Below are 21,986 nucleotides of genomic sequence, written 5' to 3'. Positions count from 1 at the left end.
GGAGGGGAGGCCAAACGAGAGTGCGGTGCAAGTGTACGTGGACATGTGTGTGTACAAGCACCTGTTGATACACATGATAGAGAAGAACGAAAATGCCCATGTTTACACCAGTGCTGGCTGAACAATGAAGAGAGTACTGTTAAAGACTGGAGATGTTAACACTCGGTAAAGTAAAGTAAAATAGTGCCTGTCAGATAAGATGGTCCAAAAATGTGTAATTAAGTCTTTTTTGCGTGGTTGATAACATCTTTCCAATGATTACTAAGTTTGTACCCATCATCACGGTTGAAATTATGTCTGTGTTTGTATATTTGTATGGCTTCATGTACAAACCTTTGATGGTAGCCAGGAGGTTTGCAGAGAACCTTGGTCTCGGAAAAGACAATTTCATGAGAGCCCACCGAGTTGTAGCAATGATCGGCAACGGCCGAAGAATCAGTTCTGCAGTGTTTCAGATCTGACTTGTGCTCGCGGACACGATCAGAAACATGACGTTTCGTTTCTCCAATGTAGCAATCACCACAAATGCAACTCAATTTGTAGACTCCAAGATACTGTAAGTCAGGAACGACATCCTTCACAGATGGGATCAGATCACGGATTTTATGTTTGTTTAGAATTTTGGAGATCTTTTTGGTCACGCCTGCTATGGGCTCTGAGGCATTTCTGACCAACACCACCTGACCGGTGAATTAAGACATGTACATCGGGCCCTCAGGATGAACGAATACTCTGACCGCAATATCCGCCAAGCTGTTTCTCCCACCACACAGAAACAGCCACATGAAATTCCGACCAAAACTATCACGTTACCATACATAGCAGGCGTGACCAAAATATCTCCAAAATTCTAAACAAACATAAGATCCAAGTCCGATTCAGTACGGTGCATAAAATCCGTGATCTGATCCCATCTGTGAAGGATGTCGTTCCTGACTTACAGTATCCTGGAGTCTACAAATTGAGTTGCATTTGTGGTGATTGCTACATTGGAGAAACGAAACGTCATGTTTCTGATCGTGTCCGCGAGCACAAGTCAGATCTGAAACACGGCAGAACTGATTCTTCGGCCGTTGCCGATCATTGCTACAACTCGGTGGGCTCTCATGAAATTGTCTTTTCCGAGACCAAGGTTCTCTGCAAACCTCCTGGCTACCATCAAAGGTTTGTACACGAAGCCATACAAATATACAAACACAGACATAATTTCCACCGTGATGATGGGTACAAACTTAGTAATCATTGGAAAGATGTTATCAACCACGCAAAAAAAAAAAGACTTAATTACACATTTTTGGACCATCTTATCTGACAGGCACTATTTTACTTTACTTTACCGAGTGTTAACATCTCCAGTCTTTAACAGTACTCTCTTCATTGTTCAGCCAGCACTGGTATAAACATGGGCATTTTCGTTCTTCTCTATCATGTGTATCAACAGGTGCTTGTACACACACATGTCCACGTACACTTGCACCACACTCTCGTTTGGCCTCCCCTCCCCCCCCTCTCTGTCCAATGCGTTGGCGTGTGCAGCAGTAGTTGCTTGCGCACAACCACGTCCACGCCGTCGACGTGTACCACGTCGTGCATTCTTTTGGCCCTGCCCCCCCTCCCCCTCCCGAGGCGTTCTACGTGACACGTCGTGCCGTCTTTGAGCCCCGCCCCCCTCCCTCCCGATACGTTCCATTCATTGGCTACCACATTCTTATGAGCTCCGCCCCCCTCTCCTCCCCCCTCAACTTGCTTTGAAGGGATTACATCTTGAATCATTGCCTCACTTGATGCAGCAAATCTGGCTGTGACGGTCCCACCTGATGACGGAGACTTGTGTTGCCTCCGAAACGTCGAGATTTTTATTTTATTTTACTTTCATTAATTTTAATGTTTTACCTACGTGACTTTACCGAAAAAACCTAAGAATATGAATCCTTGCAGTCACGAAAGCTTCAAATCTATAACTAACCTATATAATTCATTTTTTGTCTGTCTGTCCGTCTGCGTACGCTCCCTACCGGAGGATATAGCTCTCGGACAGTGGGGTTCGCCGAGATTAAATTTTGCAGGTGGGCACGCCCCCGGCCCCGCGGTAAACTTAGGCATTTCCGATTTTTAGTCTCTAAACTTTAAATCGGACCGATTATCGATTTAGTGCGATTTCTCTTCATTAAGTTATTTGATTCTTTATTTATTTATTTGATATTGCCGGCCGGCGCGGACCACGGCGGTTGCCCCTGGCAACGGGTAGCAACGCCTTCGCTGCGGGGTGGACGCCATTTTTAATTCCCGCTAAAAATATGCGCACGCATTAACACGCGACTCTGAGGTAAATTCATCAAAGTTTCACGTCCTCTTCACTCCCCCCCCCCACCCCAATGTGCGCAATTACTATTATAGGGTCGGTAGATAATAAAATTATAGCAATTAGACAGTATTATTGTAGCGCGGGGGGGGGGGGGGTAACGGTCCCAGTACCCAGCATCAGCCGGGTGGGCAATCTAGGCGAGGCCGGAGGCTCTGCACGGTACTAGGCCTCGACACGCAACTCTGTCAGGCGACGACTTTGTGGTATAAACTCGATATACCCAGCATTGCCCGGGGGAAAAATACATTTAAAATCTTCTGAAAACTTTAAAACATAACATACCAATGAAAATACAACTCTGTAATTAAATATGAAAACCTCCTACGCGCCAGGAATCGATTCTTTGAATCGCGCAAAGGAATCATCGAAGGTTGTAGATTCCTTTAGAATCGCCCTATTCCTGCCACGTTTGCTTAACATTTCCCACACACACATTCACACATTTAGCTTTTACATTTAACATACAAAACGTCAGCATGTACTGCTGTCATCATAGGTAAAAATATATACACCTTCACCACTCTCCCTCACCACTCTCCCTCACTCACCATCACCACTCACCATCAACACTCACTATCACTCACCACTCACTATCACTGACCACTCACACTCACCCTCACCACTTACCCTCACAACTCACCCTCACCACTATTCCTCACTACTTACCCTCACCACTCTCCCTCACCAATCACCAATCACCCTCAAGCATACTTGGCGACACGTAAGTAAGTTTTTAAAACGGGAATAGGGTGAGTGGTGGTGGTGAGGGTGAGTGTTGAGGGTGAGTGGTGAGTGGTTAGGGTGAGTAGTGAGGATGAGTGGTGAGCGTGACTGGTGAGGGTGAGTGGTGGGGGAGAGTGGTGAGGGAGAGTGGTGAGGGAGAGTGGTGATTGGTGAGGGTGAGTGGTGAGGGTGAGTGGTGAGGGTGAGTGGTGAGGGTGAGTGGTAAGAGTGAGTGGTGAGGGTGAGTGGTGATTGTTGAGGGTGTGATTGGTGAGAATGAGTGGTGAGGGTGAGTGGCGGTTGTGAGTGGTGATTAGTGAGGGGTGAGTGGTGAGGGTGAGCGTGAGTGGTGAGGGTGAGTGGTGAGGGTGAGCAGTGAGGGTGAGCAGTGAGGGTGAGTGGTGATTGGTGAGGGTGTGATTGGTGAGGATGAGTGGTGGGTGGTCAGGGTGAGAGTGAGTGGTGAGCGGTGAGGGTGAGTGTTGAGGGTGAGTGGTGAGTAGTGAGGGTGAGTGGTGAGTAGTGAGGGTGAGTGGTGAGCGTGACTGGTTAGTGGTGAGGGAGAGTGGTGAGGGAGAGTGGTGAGGGAGAGTGGTGAGGGAGAGTGGTGAGGGTGAATGGTGAGGGTGAGTGGTGAGCGTGAATGGTGAGGGTGAGTGGTGAGGGTGAGTAGTGAGTGGTGAGTAGTGAGTGGTGAGGGTGAGTGGTGAGGGTGAGTGGTGATTGGTGAGGGTGAGTGGTGAGGGTGAGTGGTGATTGGTGAGGATAAGTGGTGAGGGTGAGTAGTGAGGGTGAGTGGTTGTTGTGAGGGTGAGTGGTGAGGGTGAGTGGTAAGAGTGAGTGGTGAGGGTGAGTGGCAGTTGTGAGTGGTGATTAGTGAGGGGTGAGTGGTGAGGGTGAGAGGTGAGGGCGAGTGGTGAGGGTGAGCAGTGAGGGTGAGTGGTGATTGGTGAGGGTGTGATTGGTGAGGATGAGTGGTGAGTGGTCAGGGTGAGTGGTCAGGGTGAGTGGTGAGGGTGAGTGTTGAGGGTGAGTGGTGAGTAGTGATGGTGAGTGGTGAGCATGACTGGTGAGTGGTGAGGGAGAGTGGTGAGGGAGAGTGGTGAGGGAGAGTGGTGAGGGTGAATGATGAGGGTGAGTGGTGAGTGGTGAGGGTGAGTGGCAAGTGGTGAGGGTGAGTGGTGATTGGTGAGGGTGTGATTGGTGAGGATGAGTGGTGAGTGGTCAGGGTGAGTGGTCAGGGTGAGTGGTGAGGGTGAGTGTTGAGGGTGAGTGGTGAGTAGTGATGGTGAGTGGTGAGCATGACTGGTGAGTGGTGAGGGAGAGTGGTGAGGGAGAGTGGTGAGGGAGAGTGGTGAGGGTGAGTAGTGAGGGTGAGTGGTTGTTGTGAGGGTGAGTGGTGAGGGTGAGTGGTAAGAGTGAGTGGTGAGGGTGAGTGGCGGTTGTGAATGGTGATTAGTGAGGGGTGAGTGGTGAGGGTGAGGTTGAGTGGTGAGGGGAGGTTGAGTGGTGAGTGGTGAGGGTGAGCAGTGAGGGTGAGTGGTAATTGGTGAGGGTGTGATTGGTGAGGATGAGTGGTGAGTGGTGAGGGTGAGTAGTGAGGGTGAGTGGTGAGCGGTGAGGTTGAGTGGTTGTTATGAGGGTGAGTGGTGAGAGTGAGTGGTGAGGGTGAGTGGTGAGCGTGAGTGGTGAGGGTGAGTGGTGATTGTTGAGGGTGAGTGGTGAGAGTGAGTGGTGAGGGTGAGTGGTGAGCATGAGTGGTGAGGGTGAGTGGTGATTGTTGAGGGTGTGATTGGTGAGGATGAGTGGTGAGTAGTGAGGGTGAGTGGTGAGGGTGAGTGGTGAGGGTGAGTGTTGAGTGGTGAGGGTGAGTGGCGGTTATGAGTGGTGATTAGTGAGGGGTGATTAGTGAGGGGTGAGTGGTGAGGGTGAGCGGTGAGTGGTGAGGGTGAGCAGTGCCGGTGAGTGGTGATTGGTGAGGGTGTGATTGGTGAGGATGAGTGGTCAGGGTGAGTGGTGAGCGGTGAGGGTGAGTGGTTGTTGTGAGGGTGAGTGGTGAGAGTGAGTGGTTGTTGTGAGGGTGAGTGGTGAGGGTGAGTGGTAAGAGTGAGTGGTGAGGGTGAGTGGCAGTTGTGAGTGGTGATTAGTGAGGGGTGAGTGGTGAGGGTGAGAGGTGAGGGCGAGTGGTGAGGGTGAGCAGTGAGGGTGAGTGGTGATTGGTGAGGGTGTGATTGGTGAGGATGAGTGGTGAGTGGTCAGGGTGAGTGGTCAGGGTGAGTGGTGAGGGTGAGTGTTGAGGGTGAGTGGTGAGTAGTGATGGTGAGTGGTGAGCATGACTGGTGAGTGGTGAGGGAGAGTGGTGAGGGAGAGTGGTGAGGGAGAGTGGTGAGGGTGAATGGTGAGGGTGAGTGGTGAGTGGTGAGGGTGAGTGGCAAGTGGTGAGGGTGAGTGGTGATTGGTGAGGGTGTGATTGGTGAGGATGAGTGGTGAGTGGTCAGGGTGAGTGGTCAGGGTGAGTGGTGAGGGTGAGTGTTGAGGGTGAGTGGTGAGTAGTGATGGTGAGTGGTGAGCATGACTGGTGAGTGGTGAGGGAGAGTGGTGAGGGAGAGTGGTGAGGGAGAGTGGTGAGGGTGAGTAGTGAGGGTGAGTGGTTGTTGTGAGGGTGAGTGGTGAGGGTGAGTGGTAAGAGTGAGTGGTGAGGGTGAGTGGCGGTTGTGAGTGGTGATTAGTGAGGGGTGAGTGGTGAGGGTGAGGTTGAGTGGTGAGGGGAGGTTGAGTGGTGAGTGGTGAGGGTGAGCAGTGAGGGTGAGTGGTAATTGGTGAGGGTGTGATTGGTGAGGATGAGTGGTGAGTGGTGAGGGTGAGTAGTGAGGGTGAGTGGTGAGCGGTGAGGTTGAGTGGTTGTTATGAGGGTGAGTGGTGAGAGTGAGTGGTGAGGGTGAGTGGTGAGCGTGAGTGGTGAGGGTGAGTGGTGATTGTTGAGGGTGAGTGGTGAGAGTGAGTGGTGAGGGTGAGTGGTGAGCGTGAGTGGTGAGGGTGAGTGGTGATTGTTGAGGGTGTGATTGGTGAGGATGAGTGGTGAGTAGTGAGGGTGAGTGGTGAGGGTGAGTGGTGAGGGTGAGTGTTGAGTGGTGAGGGTGAGTGGCGGTTATGAGTGGTGATTAGTGAGGGGTGATTAGTGAGGGGTGAGTGGTGAGGGTGAGCGGTGAGTGGTGAGGGTGAGCAGTGCCGGTGAGTGGTGATTGGTGAGGGTGTGATTGGTGAGGATGAGTGGTCAGGGTGAGTGGTGAGCGGTGAGGGTGAGTGGTTGTTGTGAGGGTGAGTGGTGAGGGTGAGTGGTTGTTGTGAGGGTGAGTGGTGAGGGTGAGTGGTAAGAGTGAGTGGTGAGGGTGAGTGGCAGTTGTGAGTGGTGATTAGTGAGGGGTGAGTGGTGAGGGTGAGAGGTGAGGGCGAGTGGTGAGGGTGAGCAGTGAGGGTGAGTGGTGATTGGTGAGGGTGTGATTGGTGAGGATGAGTGGTGAGTGGTCAGGGTGAGTGGTCAGGGTGAGTGGTGAGGGTGAGTGTTGAGGGTGAGTGGTGAGTAGTGATGGTGAGTGGTGAGCATGACTGGTGAGTGGTGAGGGAGAGTGGTGAGGGAGAGTGGTGAGGGAGAGTGGTGAGGGTGAATGGTGAGGGTGAGTGGTGAGTGGTGAGGGTGAGTGGCAAGTGGTGAGGGTGAGTGGTGATTGGTGAGGGTGTGATTGGTGAGGATGAGTGGTGAGTGGTCAGGGTGAGTGCTCAGGGTGAGTGGTGAGGGTGAGTGTTGAGGGTGAGTGGTGAGTAGTGATGGTGAGTGGTGAGCATGACTGGTGAGTGGTGAGGGAGAGTGGTGAGGGAGATTGGTGAGGGAGAGTGGTGAGGGTGAGTAGTGAGGGTGAGTGGTTGTTGTGAGGGTGAGTGGTGAGGGTGAGTGGTAAGAGTGAGTGGTGAGGGTGAGTGGCGGTTGTGAGTGGTGATTAGTGAGGGGTGAGTGGTGAGGGTGAGGTTGAGTGGTGAGGGGAGGTTGAGTGGTGAGTGGTGAGGGTGAGCAGTGAGGGTGAGTGGTAATTGGTGAGGGTGTGATTGGTGAGGATGAGTGGTGAGTGGTGAGGGTGAGTAGTGAGGGTGAGTGGTGAGCGGTGAGGTTGAGTGGTTGTTATGAGGGTGAGTGGTGAGAGTGAGTGGTGAGGGTGAGTGGTGAGCATGAGTGGTGAGGGTGAGTGGTGATTGTTGAGGGTGAGTGGTGAGAGTGAGTGGTGAGGGTGAGTGGTGAGCGTGAGTGGTGAGGATGAGTGGTGATTGTTGAGGGTGTGATTGGTGAGGATGAGTGGTGAGTAGTGAGGGTGAGTAGTGAGGGTGAGTGGTGAGGGTGAGTGGTGAGGGTGAGTGTTGAGTGGTGAGGGTGAGTGGCGGTTATCAGTGGTGATTAGTGAGGGGTGATTAGTGAGGGGTGAGTGGTGAGGGTGAGAGGTGAGGGCGAGTGGTGAGGGTGAGCAGTGAGGGTGAGTGGTGATTGGTGAGGGTGTGATTGGTGAGGATGAGTGGTGAGTGGTCAGGGTGAGTGGTCAGGGTGAGTGGTGAGGGTGAGTGGTGAGGGTGAGTGTTGAGTGGTGAGGGTGAGTGGCGGTTATGAGTGGTGATTAGTGAGGGGTGATTAGTGAGGGGTGAGTGGTGAGGGTGAGCGGTGAGTGGTGAGGGTGAGCAGTGCCGGTGAGTGGTGATTGGTGAGGGTGTGATTGGTGAGGATGAGTGGTCAGGGTGAGTGGTGAGCGGTGAGGGTGAATGGTTGTTGTGAGGGTGAGTGGTGAGGGTGAGTGGTTGTTGTGAGGGTGAGTGGTGAGGGTGAGTGGTAAGAGTGAGTGGTGAGGGTGAGTGGCAGTTGTGAGTGGTGATTAGTGAGGGGTGAGTGGTGAGGGTGAGAGGTGAGGGCGAGTGGTGAGGGTGAGCAGTGAGGGTGAGTGGTGATTGGTGAGGGTGTGATTGGTGAGGATGAGTGGTGAGTGGTCAGGGTGAGTGGTCAGGGTGAGTGGTGAGGGTGAGTGTTGAGGGTGAGTGGTGAGTAGTGATGGTGAGTGGTGAGCATGACTGGTGAGTGGTGAGGGAGAGTGGTGAGGGAGAGTGGTGAGGGAGAGTGGTGAGGGTGAATGGTGAGGGTGAGTGGTGAGTGGTGAGGGTGAGTGGCAAGTGGTGAGGGTGAGTGGTGATTGGTGAGGGTGTGATTGGTGAGGATGAGTGGTGAGTGGTCAGGGTGAGTGCTCAGGGTGAGTGGTGAGGGTGAGTGTTGAGGGTGAGTGGTGAGTAGTGATGGTGAGTGGTGAGCATGACTGGTGAGTGGTGAGGGAGAGTGGTGAGGGAGAGTGGTGAGGGAGAGTGGTGAGGGTGAGTAGTGAGGGTGAGTGGTTGTTGTGAGGGTGAGTGGTGAGGGTGAGTGGTAAGAGTGAGTGGTGAGGGTGAGTGGCGGTTGTGAGTGGTGATTAGTGAGGGGTGAGTGGTGAGGGTGAGGTTGAGTGGTGAGGGGAGGTTGAGTGGTGAGTGGTGAGGGTGAGCAGTGAGGGTGAGTGGTAATTGGTGAGGGTGTGATTGGTGAGGATGAGTGGTGAGTGGTGAGGGTGAGTAGTGAGGGTGAGTGGTGAGCGGTGAGGTTGAGTGGTTGTTATGAGGGTGAGTGGTGAGAGTGAGTGGTGAGGGTGAGTGGTGAGCATGAGTGGTGAGGGTGAGTGGTGATTGTTGAGGGTGAGTGGTGAGAGTGAGTGGTGAGGGTGAGTGGTGAGCGTGAGTGGTGAGGGTGAGTGGTGAGGGTGAGTGGTGATTGTTGAGGGTGTGATTGGTGAGGATGAGTGGTGAGTAGTGAGGGTGAGTAGTGAGGGTGAGTGGTGAGGGTGAGTGGTGAGGGTGAGTGTTGAGTGGTGAGGGTGAGTGGCGGTTATCAGTGGTGATTAGTGAGGGGTGATTAGTGAGGGGTGAGTGGTGAGGGTGAGAGGTGAGGGCGAGTGGTGAGGGTGAGCAGTGAGGGTGAGTGGTGATTGGTGAGGGTGTGATTGGTGAGGATGAGTGGTGAGTGGTCAGGGTGAGTGGTCAGGGTGAGTGGTGAGGGTGAGTGTTGAGGGTGAGTGGTGAGTAGTGATGGTGAGTGGTGAGCATGACTGGTGAGTGGTGAGGGAGGGTGGTGAGGGAGAGTGGTGAGGGAGAGTGGTGAGGGTGAATGATGAGGGTGAGTGGTGAGTGGTGAGGGTGAGTGGCAAGTGGTGAGGGTGAGTGGTGATTGGTGAGGGTGTGATTGGTGAGGATGAGTGGTGAGTGGTCAGGGTGAGTGGTCAGGGTGAGTGGTGAGGGTGAGTGTTGAGGGTGAGTGGTGAGTAGTGATGGTGAGTGGTGAGCATGACTGGTGAGTGGTGAGGGAGAGTGGTGAGGGAGAGTGGTGAGGGAGAGTGGTGAGGGTGAGTAGTGAGGGTGAGTGGTTGTTGTGAGGGTGAGTGGTGAGGGTGAGTGGTAAGAGTGAGTGGTGAGGGTGAGTGGCGGTTGTGAGTGGTGATTAGTGAGGGGTGAGGGTGAGGTTGAGTGGTGAGGGGAGGTTGAGTGGTGAGTGGTGAGGGTGAGCAGTGAGGGTGAGTGGTAATTGGTGAGGGTGTGATTGGTGAGGATGAGTGGTGAGTGGTGAGGGTGAGTAGTGAGGGTGAGTGGTGAGCGGTGAGGTTGAGTGGTTGTTATGAGGGTGAGTGGTGAGAGTGAGTGGTGAGGGTGAGTGGTGAGCATGAGTGGTGAGGGTGAGTGGTGATTGTTGAGGGTGAGTGGTGAGAGTGAGTGGTGAGGGTGAGTGGTGAGCGTGAGTGGTGAGGGTGAGTGGTGAGGGTGAGTGGTGATTGTTGAGGGTGTGATTGGTGAGGATGAGTGGTGAGTAGTGAGGGTGAGTAGTGAGGGTGAGTGGTGAGGGTGAGTGGTGAGGGTGAGTGTTGAGTGGTGAGGGTGAGTGGCGGTTATCAGTGGTGATTAGTGAGGGGTGATTAGTGAGGGGTGAGTGGTGAGGGTGAGAGGTGAGGGCGAGTGGTGAGGGTGAGCAGTGAGGGTGAGTGGTGATTGGTGAGGGTGTGATTGGTGAGGATGAGTGGTGAGTGGTCAGGGTGAGTGGTCAGGGTGAGTGTTGAGGGTGAGTGGTGAGTAGTGATGGTGAGTGGTGAGCATGACTGGTGAGTGGTGAGGGAGGGTGGTGAGGGAGAGTGGTGAGGGAGAGTGGTGAGGGTGAATGATGAGGGTGAGTGGTGAGTGGTGAGGGTGAGTGGCAAGTGGTGAGGGTGAGTGGTGATTGGTGAGGGTGTGATTGGTGAGGATGAGTGGTGAGTGGTCAGGGTGAGTGGTCAGGGTGAGTGGTGAGGGTGAGTGTTGAGGGTGAGTGGTGAGTAGTGATGGTGAGTGGTGAGCATGACTGGTGAGTGGTGAGGGAGAGTGGTGAGGGAGAGTGGTGAGGGAGAGTGGTGAGGGTGAGTAGTGAGGGTGAGTGGTTGTTGTGAGGGTGAGTGGTGAGGGTGAGTGGTAAGAGTGAGTGGTGAGGGTGAGTGGCGGTTGTGAGTGGTGATTAGTGAGGGGTGAGGGTGAGGTTGAGTGGTGAGGGGAGGTTGAGTGGTGAGTGGTGAGGGTGAGCAGTGAGGGTGAGTGGTAATTGGTGAGGGTGTGATTGGTGAGGATGAGTGGTGAGTGGTGAGGGTGAGTAGTGAGGGTGAGTGGTGAGCGGTGAGGTTGAGTGGTTGTTATGAGGGTGAGTGGTGAGAGTGAGTGGTGAGGGTGAGTGGTGAGCGTGAGTGGTGAGGGTGAGTGGTGATTGTTGAGGGTGAGTGGTGAGAGTGAGTGGTGAGGGTGAGTGGTGAGCGTGAGTGGTGAGGGTGAGTGGTGATTGTTGAGGGTGTGATTGGTGAGGATGAGTGGTGAGTAGTGAGGGTGAGTAGTGAGGGTGAGTGGTGAGGGTGAGTGTTGAGTGGTGAGGGTGAGTGGCGGTTATGAGTGGTGATTAGTGAGGGGTGATTAGTGAGGAGTGAGTGGTGAGGGTGAGCGGTGAGTGGTGAGGGTGAGCAGTGCGGGTGAGTGGTGATTGGTGAGGGTGTGATTGGTTAGGATGAGTGGTGAGTGGTCAGGGTGAGTGGTGAGCGGTGAGGGTGAGTGGTTGTTGTGAGGGTGAGGGTGAGTGGCGGTTGTGAGTGGTGATGGGTGAGTGGCGAGGGGTGAGTGGTGAGCGTGAGTGGTGAGGGTGAGTGGTGAGGGTGAGTGCTGAGTGGTGAGTGCTGAGTGCTGAGGGTGAGTGGTGAGAGAGTGGTTAGTTTTGAGGGTGAGTGGTGAGGTTGAGTGGTGAGGGTTAGTGGAGAGTGGTGAGTGGTGATTGGTGAGTGGTGATTGGTGAGGATGAATGGTGAGTAGTGAGGGTGAGGTTGTGTGGTGAGGGTGAGTGGTGGTTGTGACGGTGAGTGGTGAGGGTGAGTGGTGAGGGAAAGTGGTGAGGGAGAGTGGTGAGGGTTAGTGGTGAGGGTTAGTGGTGAGGGTGAGTGGTGAGGGAGATTGGTGAGTGGTGAGTTGTGAGGGTGAATGGTGAAGTGAGTGGGAGTGGTGAGTGGTGAGGATGAGTGGTAAGGGTGAGTTGTGAGTGGTGAATGGTGAGGGTGAATGATGAGTACAGTCAATATGCACTGCTGTAATCATAGCAGGTACCACCACCACAGAATGTACTGCTGTCATCATAGCAGGTACCACCACAGTATGTACTGCTGTCGTCATAGCAGGTGCCACCACACTCGGTATGTACTGCTGTTATCATACCAGGTACCACCACCACAATATGTACTCCTCTCATCATAGCAGATACCACCACAGCAGTATGCACTGCTGTAATCATAGCAGGTTCCACCACAATATGCACTGCTGTCATCATAACAGGTACCAACACAGCAGTATGCACTGCTGTAGTGATAGCAGGTACGACCTCAGTCGGTATACACTGCTGTAGTGATAGTAGATACTGCTATCGAGTTGGTAGATACCGCTATAGTAAATACTAAAACAGTCAGTATATACCGCTACAGTCAGTCAATACTGCTACAGTCAGTATATACTACTATACTGTCAGTACGTACTACCACGGTGAGTAGCTACTAGAGTCAGTAGATACTATTATAGAGTGAGTAGATACTGCTATAGATTTTGTAGTTACTACTATAGTCAGTGGATACAACTATAGAGTCAGCAGATACTATACAGTTAGTCGTTACGAGTATATAGTCGGTAGATACTACTGTAGGCCCAGTAAATACTACTATGGTCAGTAGTTATTACAGTCACTAAATACTACTACACAGTCAGTAGCTACTACTGGCTCAGTAGATACTACGGTACAGTCAGTAGATACTACTACAGAGTCAATAGATACCACTTCCTCTGTTGTTTGTAAGGTGTTGTTAGTATATATACCTACGAGGGGTAAAGATATTTTTTGAGGGGGGGGGGGGAGACCACAATTTTCGGAAACCTTTTGACATCAACTATTTACCCCACACTTTCTACAACTTTTTGGACTTGTGAAAGCCTCTTATATATTTGTTGGTGGAGAAATGTACAAACAGCCCACCGGGCTTTGACAATACCTTAGTATCTGTGTATATATATGTAAGGTTTTTAAGAAATATATTTTTCACCCGGGCAAAAACGGGTACTTCCGCTAGTCTTAAATATAAAGCAGTAAATACATCTGTTTGTTTGTGTGAAGCAGCAAAAACTCTACAATGCTGAGCTCTGGCGTCACAACTTATCCTGTCTGGAATTTCTAAGTGAATGCGACTATTTTAGGCTCGCCACGTCATTCCCTTCCTGAGTGGCCAAAATCGACCTTACGTAGAAGTGGGTTGAGGTTGAATTTCCTGGAGTGAAAACATCCAATTTAGGTAAATTGATTTGTTTCGACTTTTTTCTTTCTTGCAAGGATAATTTTTCTTCAAGGTTTTTCAGTAAAATAAGGGAATATGAAATTAATCCAAGACAAGAATCCAAGTCCCGGGCGAAGCTGGGTAGTGAAGCTAGTCTTATATATAAAAAGTCTCCACGCGCTCACGCTTGCGGGGGATTTGGCTCTCGGACGGTGGCCTTCACGTAGAAAAAAATTTGCCGAGCGACACGCCCTAAGTCCCGCGGTGGGAATAGGCTATTCCGTTTTCCCATCCGTAAACGTTAAAGTAGTTTAATTAACACATTTGTGCCGTTTCTATAATTCATTATTTACTTATTGCACGACATCGACCGTACCAACTGACGCCAATTGCGTGGTGGGGCGGACCCTACCAAGTGCTGCGCGTTCGCTCCAGCTCACGGGGGACATTTCCTTTTACGCGTTTTACAGGCAATACATACACACATAACGCTGCGGATATTTATTCAGTGTCATGTCCTCTTGCCCCCCCCAACACGATGCGTCCAGTTTATACTGCAGACTCCGTAGATCATATTTCAGTGCTTGCATACCATTATTCTTGCACGCCCGGGGGATGCTGGGGGGAGGGGTAGTGGACCAGCCCCTAGCCTGCCAATGTGCCAACTCTGCTGCCTCGCCAATGTAGGCCAGGACGGGGGCTACGCATGGCACAAGGCCTCAACATGGCTGTGGTAAGTACAAAGTCCATTGCTTCTTACACTAACAACTCAAGTCCATTGTTTACTATTGTTAAACACATTAGTTGACAAACATTACTATAATAATGTTTGTGTGCAGATAAGAACTCACGTTGATTGCTTATTATTATTTAAACAATACGTTGCCAGATATTGTGTGCAGATAACAACTCAGGTTCATTGTTTACCATTATGAAACAAGTTGACATGTTACAATAATTATGTTTGTGTACACAAAACTCTTTTTGGATTTTTAGGTTGCTCATTTTTCCCTTTTTTGCTGTCTTTTATGACGCTGCCACGGTCTACTGCCAGTCTGTGATTTGATTATTTCTTCAATAAATTTATATTGTTTCCATCGCTCACGTCACGCTATTTCCTCATACGTAGTACTGCCATACTGATAGCTGTGCCATCATCTGGGATTGCTGTGCCCGTCGATGTGTGTGTCTTTGAGTCCATATGTGTGTGCGTGTAGAGCCATGCGTGTCTTTAACTCCATGTGTGTGTCTGTCTTTTTCTAACGGACAACGCCCCATGTGTGTGTGTATGTCAAAGTGGTTATGTGTGTGTGTCAGTCCAAGTGTGCGCGTATCAGTCGCTGTGTGTGTGTGTGTGTAAGTCCATGTGTGTGCGTCTTAGTCCATATGTGTGTAAGTACATGTGTGTTTACGTCAATGTGTGTGTGAGTCCACGTATTGCTGTGTGAGTCGGTGTGTGTGTGAGTCGCTGTATGTGTGTACATCCATATATGTGTGTGTATCTTAAGTGCATGTCTATGTGTGTGTGAGTCCATATGTGTGTCTGTAAGTCGATGTGTTTGTGTGAGTCGATATGTGTGTCTCAGTCCATGTGCGTGTTAGTCGGTGTAACTCCATTTCTTTGCGTGTCTGTAGGTCCATGTGTGCATCTTAGTCCATGCGTGTGCTTTATTGACCTGCTCAAGGCCTATGATACCATCAGTAGGCCTGGCCTCTGGGTTGCTCTTTGTGCTTTCCGAGTCCCTGACCCACTAATCACCATCCTTAAGGACCTTCATGTCGAGCCGCCCCACATCTAAATACGTGGCCGTGAGTCAGAGCCATTCCCTTTCCACCTTGGGGTGCAACAGGGATGTCCTCTGGCTACCACATTATTTTACATATATTTGGACCACGTAGTTCGTCAAGCCTTCAATGCCTGTACCGGAAGAATTCCCATCTGCTACAGAAACAATGGGAGGCTGATCGATGCCCGGGTGCGGTCAAGGGATGGCACTCTATTGTTCAACCACGTTATGTATGCCGATGATCTGCTAATTGCAACTCACTCGGAGGAGGAGTTCGAGGTGCTGCTGCTGAACCTGGAGCTTGCCACCAAGAGGTGGGGGCCTTACCATCAGCCCCACCAAAACTAAGCACCTGCCTGGCTATTTTGTACCATTGGACACTCCACCCCCACAACTCCCAATTGGTGATGGGGCAGTTGTGGAGACAGTGGAGAATTTCCCATACCTTGCCAGTGTGCTAATGACCGGCTCCGGTTTAACAGCAAAGGTCTCACTCCGAATCAGTCGAGCTGCATTATCTTTTCATTGGCTGCGTAACACTGTGTGGAAGCTACCTGGTCTATCATTCCGTACGAAGCTTCAGGTCTTCTCGGCCACGGTCATTCCTTCCCTTCTCGATGCTTGCGAAACTTGGACCCCCTAATGGAACATCTTCACCGATTATAAACATTTCGGATGGCCTGCCTACGATCCATCCTGGGTTTAACCAGGCTGCATTGTGTGAGGAGCTCACAAATCCTTGAAAGATGTGGACAAAGTCCCATCGGTGACCTCCAGCAGGCTAGGCTGCGTTGGCCGAGTCATGTAGCCCGCATGGCCAGCCACCGCATTCCTAAACAGCTTTTGTTCGACCGGATCGAGGGGGCTAAACGGGCGCGGCACGGGCTGGAGAAGACATGGAGTGATCTGGTACAGGATGACTTGGAGCTGAGTCCACTTGCGGATGACTGGTACCAACGGTGTCAAGATCGCCCTCTGGAGCAGGCTCCTGAAGGACGCTACTGGGCAGTTGGAATCAGTCACCCTCCAACAACAACGGAGGGCGGAGGAGTGACGCTCACAACAACGAGCGGAGCGCCGGGTAGCTAAAGCACAGAAAGTTGCGACAGTAGGGGCCACAGGTGGTGCATCAGCCAGTCGTCTCAGTCAGTCGATCTGTGCCATCTGGGTTTGCCCCCTGACCTCCTGCCAGCGGGCGTTCGACACTTCATGCACATAGCCTGGCACAAGCATTGTCGTGACGTCACCGCCACTGAGTGGTGAATGGCGGTTTTTGTTCAGTCTATGTATGTATGTGTGAGTCGATTTGTGCGTGTAACTACATGTGTCTGCCTTTTTCGCCCGGGCAACGCCGGGTACTAACCGCTAGTACAATGATAATACTATGTAACACAATTTTTGTTCCTACGTACAAAGTGTTATTTTTTTTATTGCTTATGCCTAAAAAGTATAGAAAATCGCTATTATTCCCCACAAACTTTGCTTTTGTGACCAGGACTTCATGTGAACGAAAAGACACAAATTTATCATTGAAAATAGGTAAATTTCAAAATATCACTGTCCTCGTCACAAAAGCAAAGTTTGTGGGGAATAATAGCATTTCCTGTACTTTTGAGGTATATGCAATTAGGAAATAACACTACCCAGGAACAAAAATGTTTTTTTGTTACAGTGTAATAACTACGCCACCGCTCCCCACATAAATAAACTGTTACAGATGTAGTGACATTGCGGGATGTCACTGTGTAGTGCCGGCTCTAGAGAGGCACGGCGTGCGGTGTAACGACATCGCGGATACCATTATGGTGAGTGTAGTACTGGCCCTAGAGAGGCTTGGTGAGCGCTGATTGATATCGCCGGATGGCACCACGCTTGGCGTGTAGTGCCGGCCCTACAGGATAGGGTGTGGGAGTGCCAGCCGTAGGAATGAGGTTACTAAAGGCCATGGTACTCTTGTTGACCTAGAGGACACGTGACCAGTTAAGTCTACAAAGGGGCCCAAAGTGGGGGCTAGGGGTGGTCACGTGGTCGGGGTCCAGATCCTGCTCGAGGATTCTGAAAGGTGGTCGTGGCCAAGGGCGGAGCCAGCCACACCACAAAAAATATAAGCCGGGTCCCCCAGAGGAACCGGCGTTGTTGTTCAACCTGAAGAAACGTTCGTCTACGTTCCACCAAGTCTACAACATGTGGAACTGGACCCGAGCTGTGGTCCCGGTCCGTAGTAGCTCGTTACGTTGTAATTAGTGCAGTTAGCCTGGTGGTCACCACAACAGGTTGTTATTCTGTTAAGGGGCAGTTACCCCGTGTGTTGGTGTTAAATAAATGTGTTGCCTCCAAGTGTACGTCTGCGACTCAGTTGAACTCACTACACATACATTTCACATGAATACCATGTAAGTGTGGATCACTTGTCAGCAGGTCATTGGAATGATCCAGGTGTCAAGGGATGAATGACTGAGATGTTTAACAGATGCACCAGCTGTGCTTCACACTGTCTTGCTGCATTTTAGGCACCCGGCGTTCCACCCATTCATGTGAGCGTTGCTCCTCCGATCTCACTGTTGTTGCAGAGCAAATATCTCCAACTGCCCCGCAGCATATATCACAGGCCTCCTCTACAGAGGCTGATCATGACACTCTTGGTACCAGTCATCAGCAGGTGTGACCAACTTCACATCCTCCAATCTCTTCTCAAGCCAATGCCATGCGTGTTTAGCTCGTAACACCTGGACTAACAGAAGATGATTGAGCATGCTGTCTGTTTATGCGGGATTCATGACCCAACCAATGCAGCTTGGCCTCCCAAAGAAACTCGCTGATTATGTTCTGTAATGATATTTTAGGGATCTGTAAGGTTCTAATACAATCTTGTTTGGTTCAATAGAGGGGATCATAGGCTGGCCAGTCTTAATTATAAGCCAGAACAGACGGTCCTTTAAGTAAGTTAATATTTTGCATCCACAGAGAAAGGAGTAATATCTGTGGCCAAGAAGACTCACAGCTTTGTTCGTTCGTTTATTTCTAAATTTTCTTGTCTTGGTGAGGGTTGTAGCGGCAGCACATTTAGTAGGGCAGTCCAGACTTCCCTTTCCCTGGCGACAGACTCTGGATCTTCCTGGGGAATTCCCAGGCATTCCCAAATCAGCCAAGCGACATTCCCACCAGCATGTACTTGCCTGGGCCCCGGGGACTTCCCTCAGTGGGACGTGCCCGATAGAGTTCCAGGGGCAGTCAATTGGGGGGACTCGTTACAGATATTGTATATTGATATCACTCGTGGAATGAGGCCTGGTGGCTCGGTGACCCACGTAACCCATTTGGACCCAGCCTGGAATGGCTACGTGGCACCGTCCTGTGCGCCCACCATCCACAGTACGACAAGTGAGAGGCGGGTGCGATGCCAGTATGGCAGGGAGAGGGATGGTCTCAGACAGACTAGACCTTGGTGATGGACACTCACAGCTTTGTATGGCACAAAAGTCCAGGCAGCTTCCACACAGTGTTACAGTCTAATGAAAGAATGCTGCTAGACAAATTTAAAGTGAGACTTTGGCTGCCAAACCAGAGCTGGTCGTGAACACATTAACCAGGCATGGGAGCTCCTCCACCACATGTAGAACTGCCTGATTACTCTTTGGTTCTTTCAGTTAAGTCACGTCTAAAGATTAAATAATAAATTAAATAATAGCATATTACGACGTTTTGATTGCAACACAAGCAATCATCATCAGGCATAAAAAAAATAGCAACAAAAATCTAACTAGAAAACTATAGACAGACATACAAGCAGACAGACATCACAAGGACACACAGAGAGAGAACACATATCGGCACAAAGAGAGAGGTCGTTTCTGTGATGGGGCCTTAAATATAGAGAGGGGGGCGGGGGCGGAGACAGGGAGGGGGCAGAGAAAAAATTAGCATGTCAATGAGTGGACGACAACGTGATGCTGCAAGTAAGATGACGACGCGGCACGACACGCAAGCTTGAAAATCAGGAGAAAGACACACTAAAATTAAATAACCTAGTAAAATATCGAAATGTAATGTAATGCAACACAGAGAGTCGGTAAACACACAATTAACGCATAGCCCCGTTGATTATGTATTTCAAAGATTGCTAAGTTAGAATTTAAGTGTGAAAATTCCAAAGAGAGGACCCAGGCAGAGAGAACAGACAGCGGTAAGCAAGATGACGACGTGGTACGGTACGCAAGCTCCAAATATAAGATTGCACCACTTCTACGGGGAAGTTTTAAGCTTATCTTTTTTCTCTCTCTCTGGCTATTTGTTCTCTCTGCCTGTGTCCTCTCTTTGGAATTTTCACACTTAAATTCGAACTTAGCAATCTTTGAAAAACGTAATCAACCGGGCTATGCGTTAATTGTGTGTTGACCGACTCTGTGTTGCATTACATTACATTTCGATATTTTACTAGGTTATTTAATTTTAGTGTGTCTTTCTCCTGATTTTCAAGCTTGCGTGCCGTGCCGCGTCGTCATCTTACTTGCAGCATCACGTTGTCGTCCACTCATTGATATGCTAATTTTTCTCTGCCCCCTCCCCTCTCTCCGCCCTCGCCCCCCTCTCTATATTTAAGGCCCCGTCACAGAAACGACCTCTCTCTTTGTGCCGATATGTGTTCTCTCTCTGTGTGTCGTTGTGATGTCTGTCTGCTTGTATGTCTGTCTATAGTTTTCTAGTTAGATTTTTGTTGCTCTTTCTTTTATGCCTGATGATGATTGCTTGTGTTGCAATCGAAACGTCGTAATATGCTATTATTTAATTTATTATTTTATCTTTAGACGTGACTTAACCGAAAGAACCAAAGAATAATTCCTGCAGTCACGAAAGCTCCAAAATTAAGATTGCCTGATTACTCATGGAGAGTTGAGCAGGTACAGTGTTGTATGACATGAAATTCCCAGGCAGGTGATTTATTTTGGTGGAACATACGCAAGGCCACCTTTCATGATGGAATTATCCAGGCACAGAACAAGATTATCTAACCCCATCTCATTAAGTAGCCATTTCTAGATCATCAGCAGATATAACATGGTTGACCAAGGAACGATCCCTTAACTATAACCAGGCATTGATGCGCGTATCATTTTAACCGTAACCAATGCTATTTATTTCTATGGCCATTGAGAGCTTCTCAAACGACATAATTATTTAAGATGCTCTGTAATGTAATGCATGGGGCTAGAGTGAAATTTTGTCACAAGCCAAGTTGAACAGGAAATGATTCCGACTCCTGGTCACGCAGCTTTAGACGGGATTTCCCAAAATCATAAAAATCATCAAAGAATGTGAGTAGAGGCAGAGACGTAAAAAACAAAGAACCCAAAGCCCCAAGCCTCTATATGGTACTATATGCCTTAATTACATCAATAAAGCAGAGATATAGTTTCTGCTGAAAATCGGCACTCCTCAGCCCCTTGAATATAGAGGTTACGATCTGGGAAAGTGCCTCGCAAAGCCAAAAGTGCGATATTCAATACTTAAGCCTTACCTAAATAATGGCATGAGGTAAAAGGAAAATAAAAAAACTAAACAATTAAAATGAACATTGAGAAACCATACACAAGACAAAATATGGGAAAAATCTATATAAATAAAGCAAACTTTGTGCATATGAACTTTTTTTGGGAACCAAATTGTGCCAACAACACCAGATGGCAAAAATCCAACATTGTCCATCCTGAAGCTCTCCAAGGGCAACGTATTTAAAAGCTGTCCTCATGAAACAAACAAGCCCCGCTATTGTATAACACAACCACAAAACCGTGACAATATACACATTTACAGCTTTCTTTGGCAGAATTAAATTATTCTAATAAATCCAGCATGGCAAGACATTACTTTTAAAGTTTGATTACCGAGACCTGAGCTAAGCCGGGAAAGTTAGTTATTACTGGATACTATACTTCCGATAAAGTTTGTGCCTGAGTGGGGAGCGGTAGTGCAACGGTTAGCGTGCTGCGCTATTAACCCAACGAGCCGATTTCTATTCCCACAGAGCCAAGCCACAACATGTGGCTGTCGTCTGATGAAGCTGGTTGGAAATAGTTTCAAAACGTTGTACTCAGATTGTAAATGTTGTGGCTTGGCTCTTCAACACACCGATGTGCTGTACTAGTACACTACACTATACACTACTATACACCAGAGGTGGGACAAAGTCATTGTTATGCAAGTCCAAGTCGAGTCGCAAGTCATCAAATTCATGACTCGAGTCTGACTCGAGTCCAAGTCACATGACTCGAGTCCACATCTCATAGGTGGGACAAAGTCATTGTTATGCAAGTCCAAGTCGAGTCGCAAGTCATAAAATTCATGACTCGAGTCTGACTCGAGTCCAAGTCACATGACTCGAGTCCACACCTCTGCTATACACTACACACTACTAAACACTACACTATACACTACAGTATTATACACTACACACTAGTGCTGTACTAGTGACGCATTGGCCACGTTCTGTTTACGTGACAAACCTCTTACTAATTGGCTGTGTCGGGTGGTGGCGGGGTTAACGGCACATTATTTACGCGATCTAACACAAACAAACCTGTATTATGGCTGTATATTTGGAGTTTGCGTGTCCCTCTCTCTCCGTGGTCGCGTGGATTCTCCTCTGGATCCTGCGGTTTTCCCCTGCACATTTAGAGTCAACATCACCACGCGTTTAGAGTATTTGACCAATAAACATTTCCACACGTTAAATTTCGATTTAAAGCTTTCGTGACTGCAGGGATTCATCTTCTTGGTTCTTTCGGTAAAGTCACGTAGAAGGGAAGTAATAAAATAATCAAAATAAAACATTATAAAATAATTCTCACGACGTTTCGACCACAACCAGGTCTGTCGACACCTGGTTTTCACCTGAGGACGGCTGCTTGCGTTGTGGCCGAAACGTCGTGAGAATTATTTTCTTAGGTTTTATTTTTATTATTTTATTACTTCCCTTCTACGTGACTTTACCGAAAGAACCAAGACGATTTCCACACGTTGATAAGCCCACTGTGTTGTGGGCAGGTCGCTTCTGAAAACGAGCGGTGTAGCTCAAGTGGCCTATGCCTGGTAAAATAAAAAAAAAACGTAGAAATATTGAAAGTAAAAACAAAGTTTCAAAGTAGTGAGCCAGGTGAAGACAAATTCAACTTAAGCAGAGAATTAAAGCAAATGCAA

General features: G+C 49.5%; 1 protein-coding gene across 2 annotated transcripts in view; it reads right to left on the bottom strand.

Moving 5' to 3' along the window:
* The window catches only part of LOC144737551 (uncharacterized), an 82,217-nt gene that overhangs the window by 43,634 nt on the left and 16,597 nt on the right, over positions 1-21,986 (bottom strand). For both annotated transcript variants that reach the window (XM_078620297.1, XM_078620296.1), the window contains exon 4: positions 21,367-21,452. The gene's annotated coding sequence lies outside the window, so the exon portion shown is untranslated. The remainder of the gene's footprint in view (positions 1-21,366; positions 21,453-21,986) is intronic.

Source organism: Lampetra planeri, chromosome 71 (assembly GCF_965212315.1).
Source record: "Lampetra planeri chromosome 71, kcLamPlan1.2.h2, whole genome shotgun sequence".
Lineage (NCBI taxonomy): Eukaryota > Metazoa > Chordata > Hyperoartia > Petromyzontiformes > Petromyzontidae > Lampetra > Lampetra planeri.
Note: the sequence above shows the minus strand (reverse complement) of the source record. Positions and strands in the feature narration are given on the sequence as shown.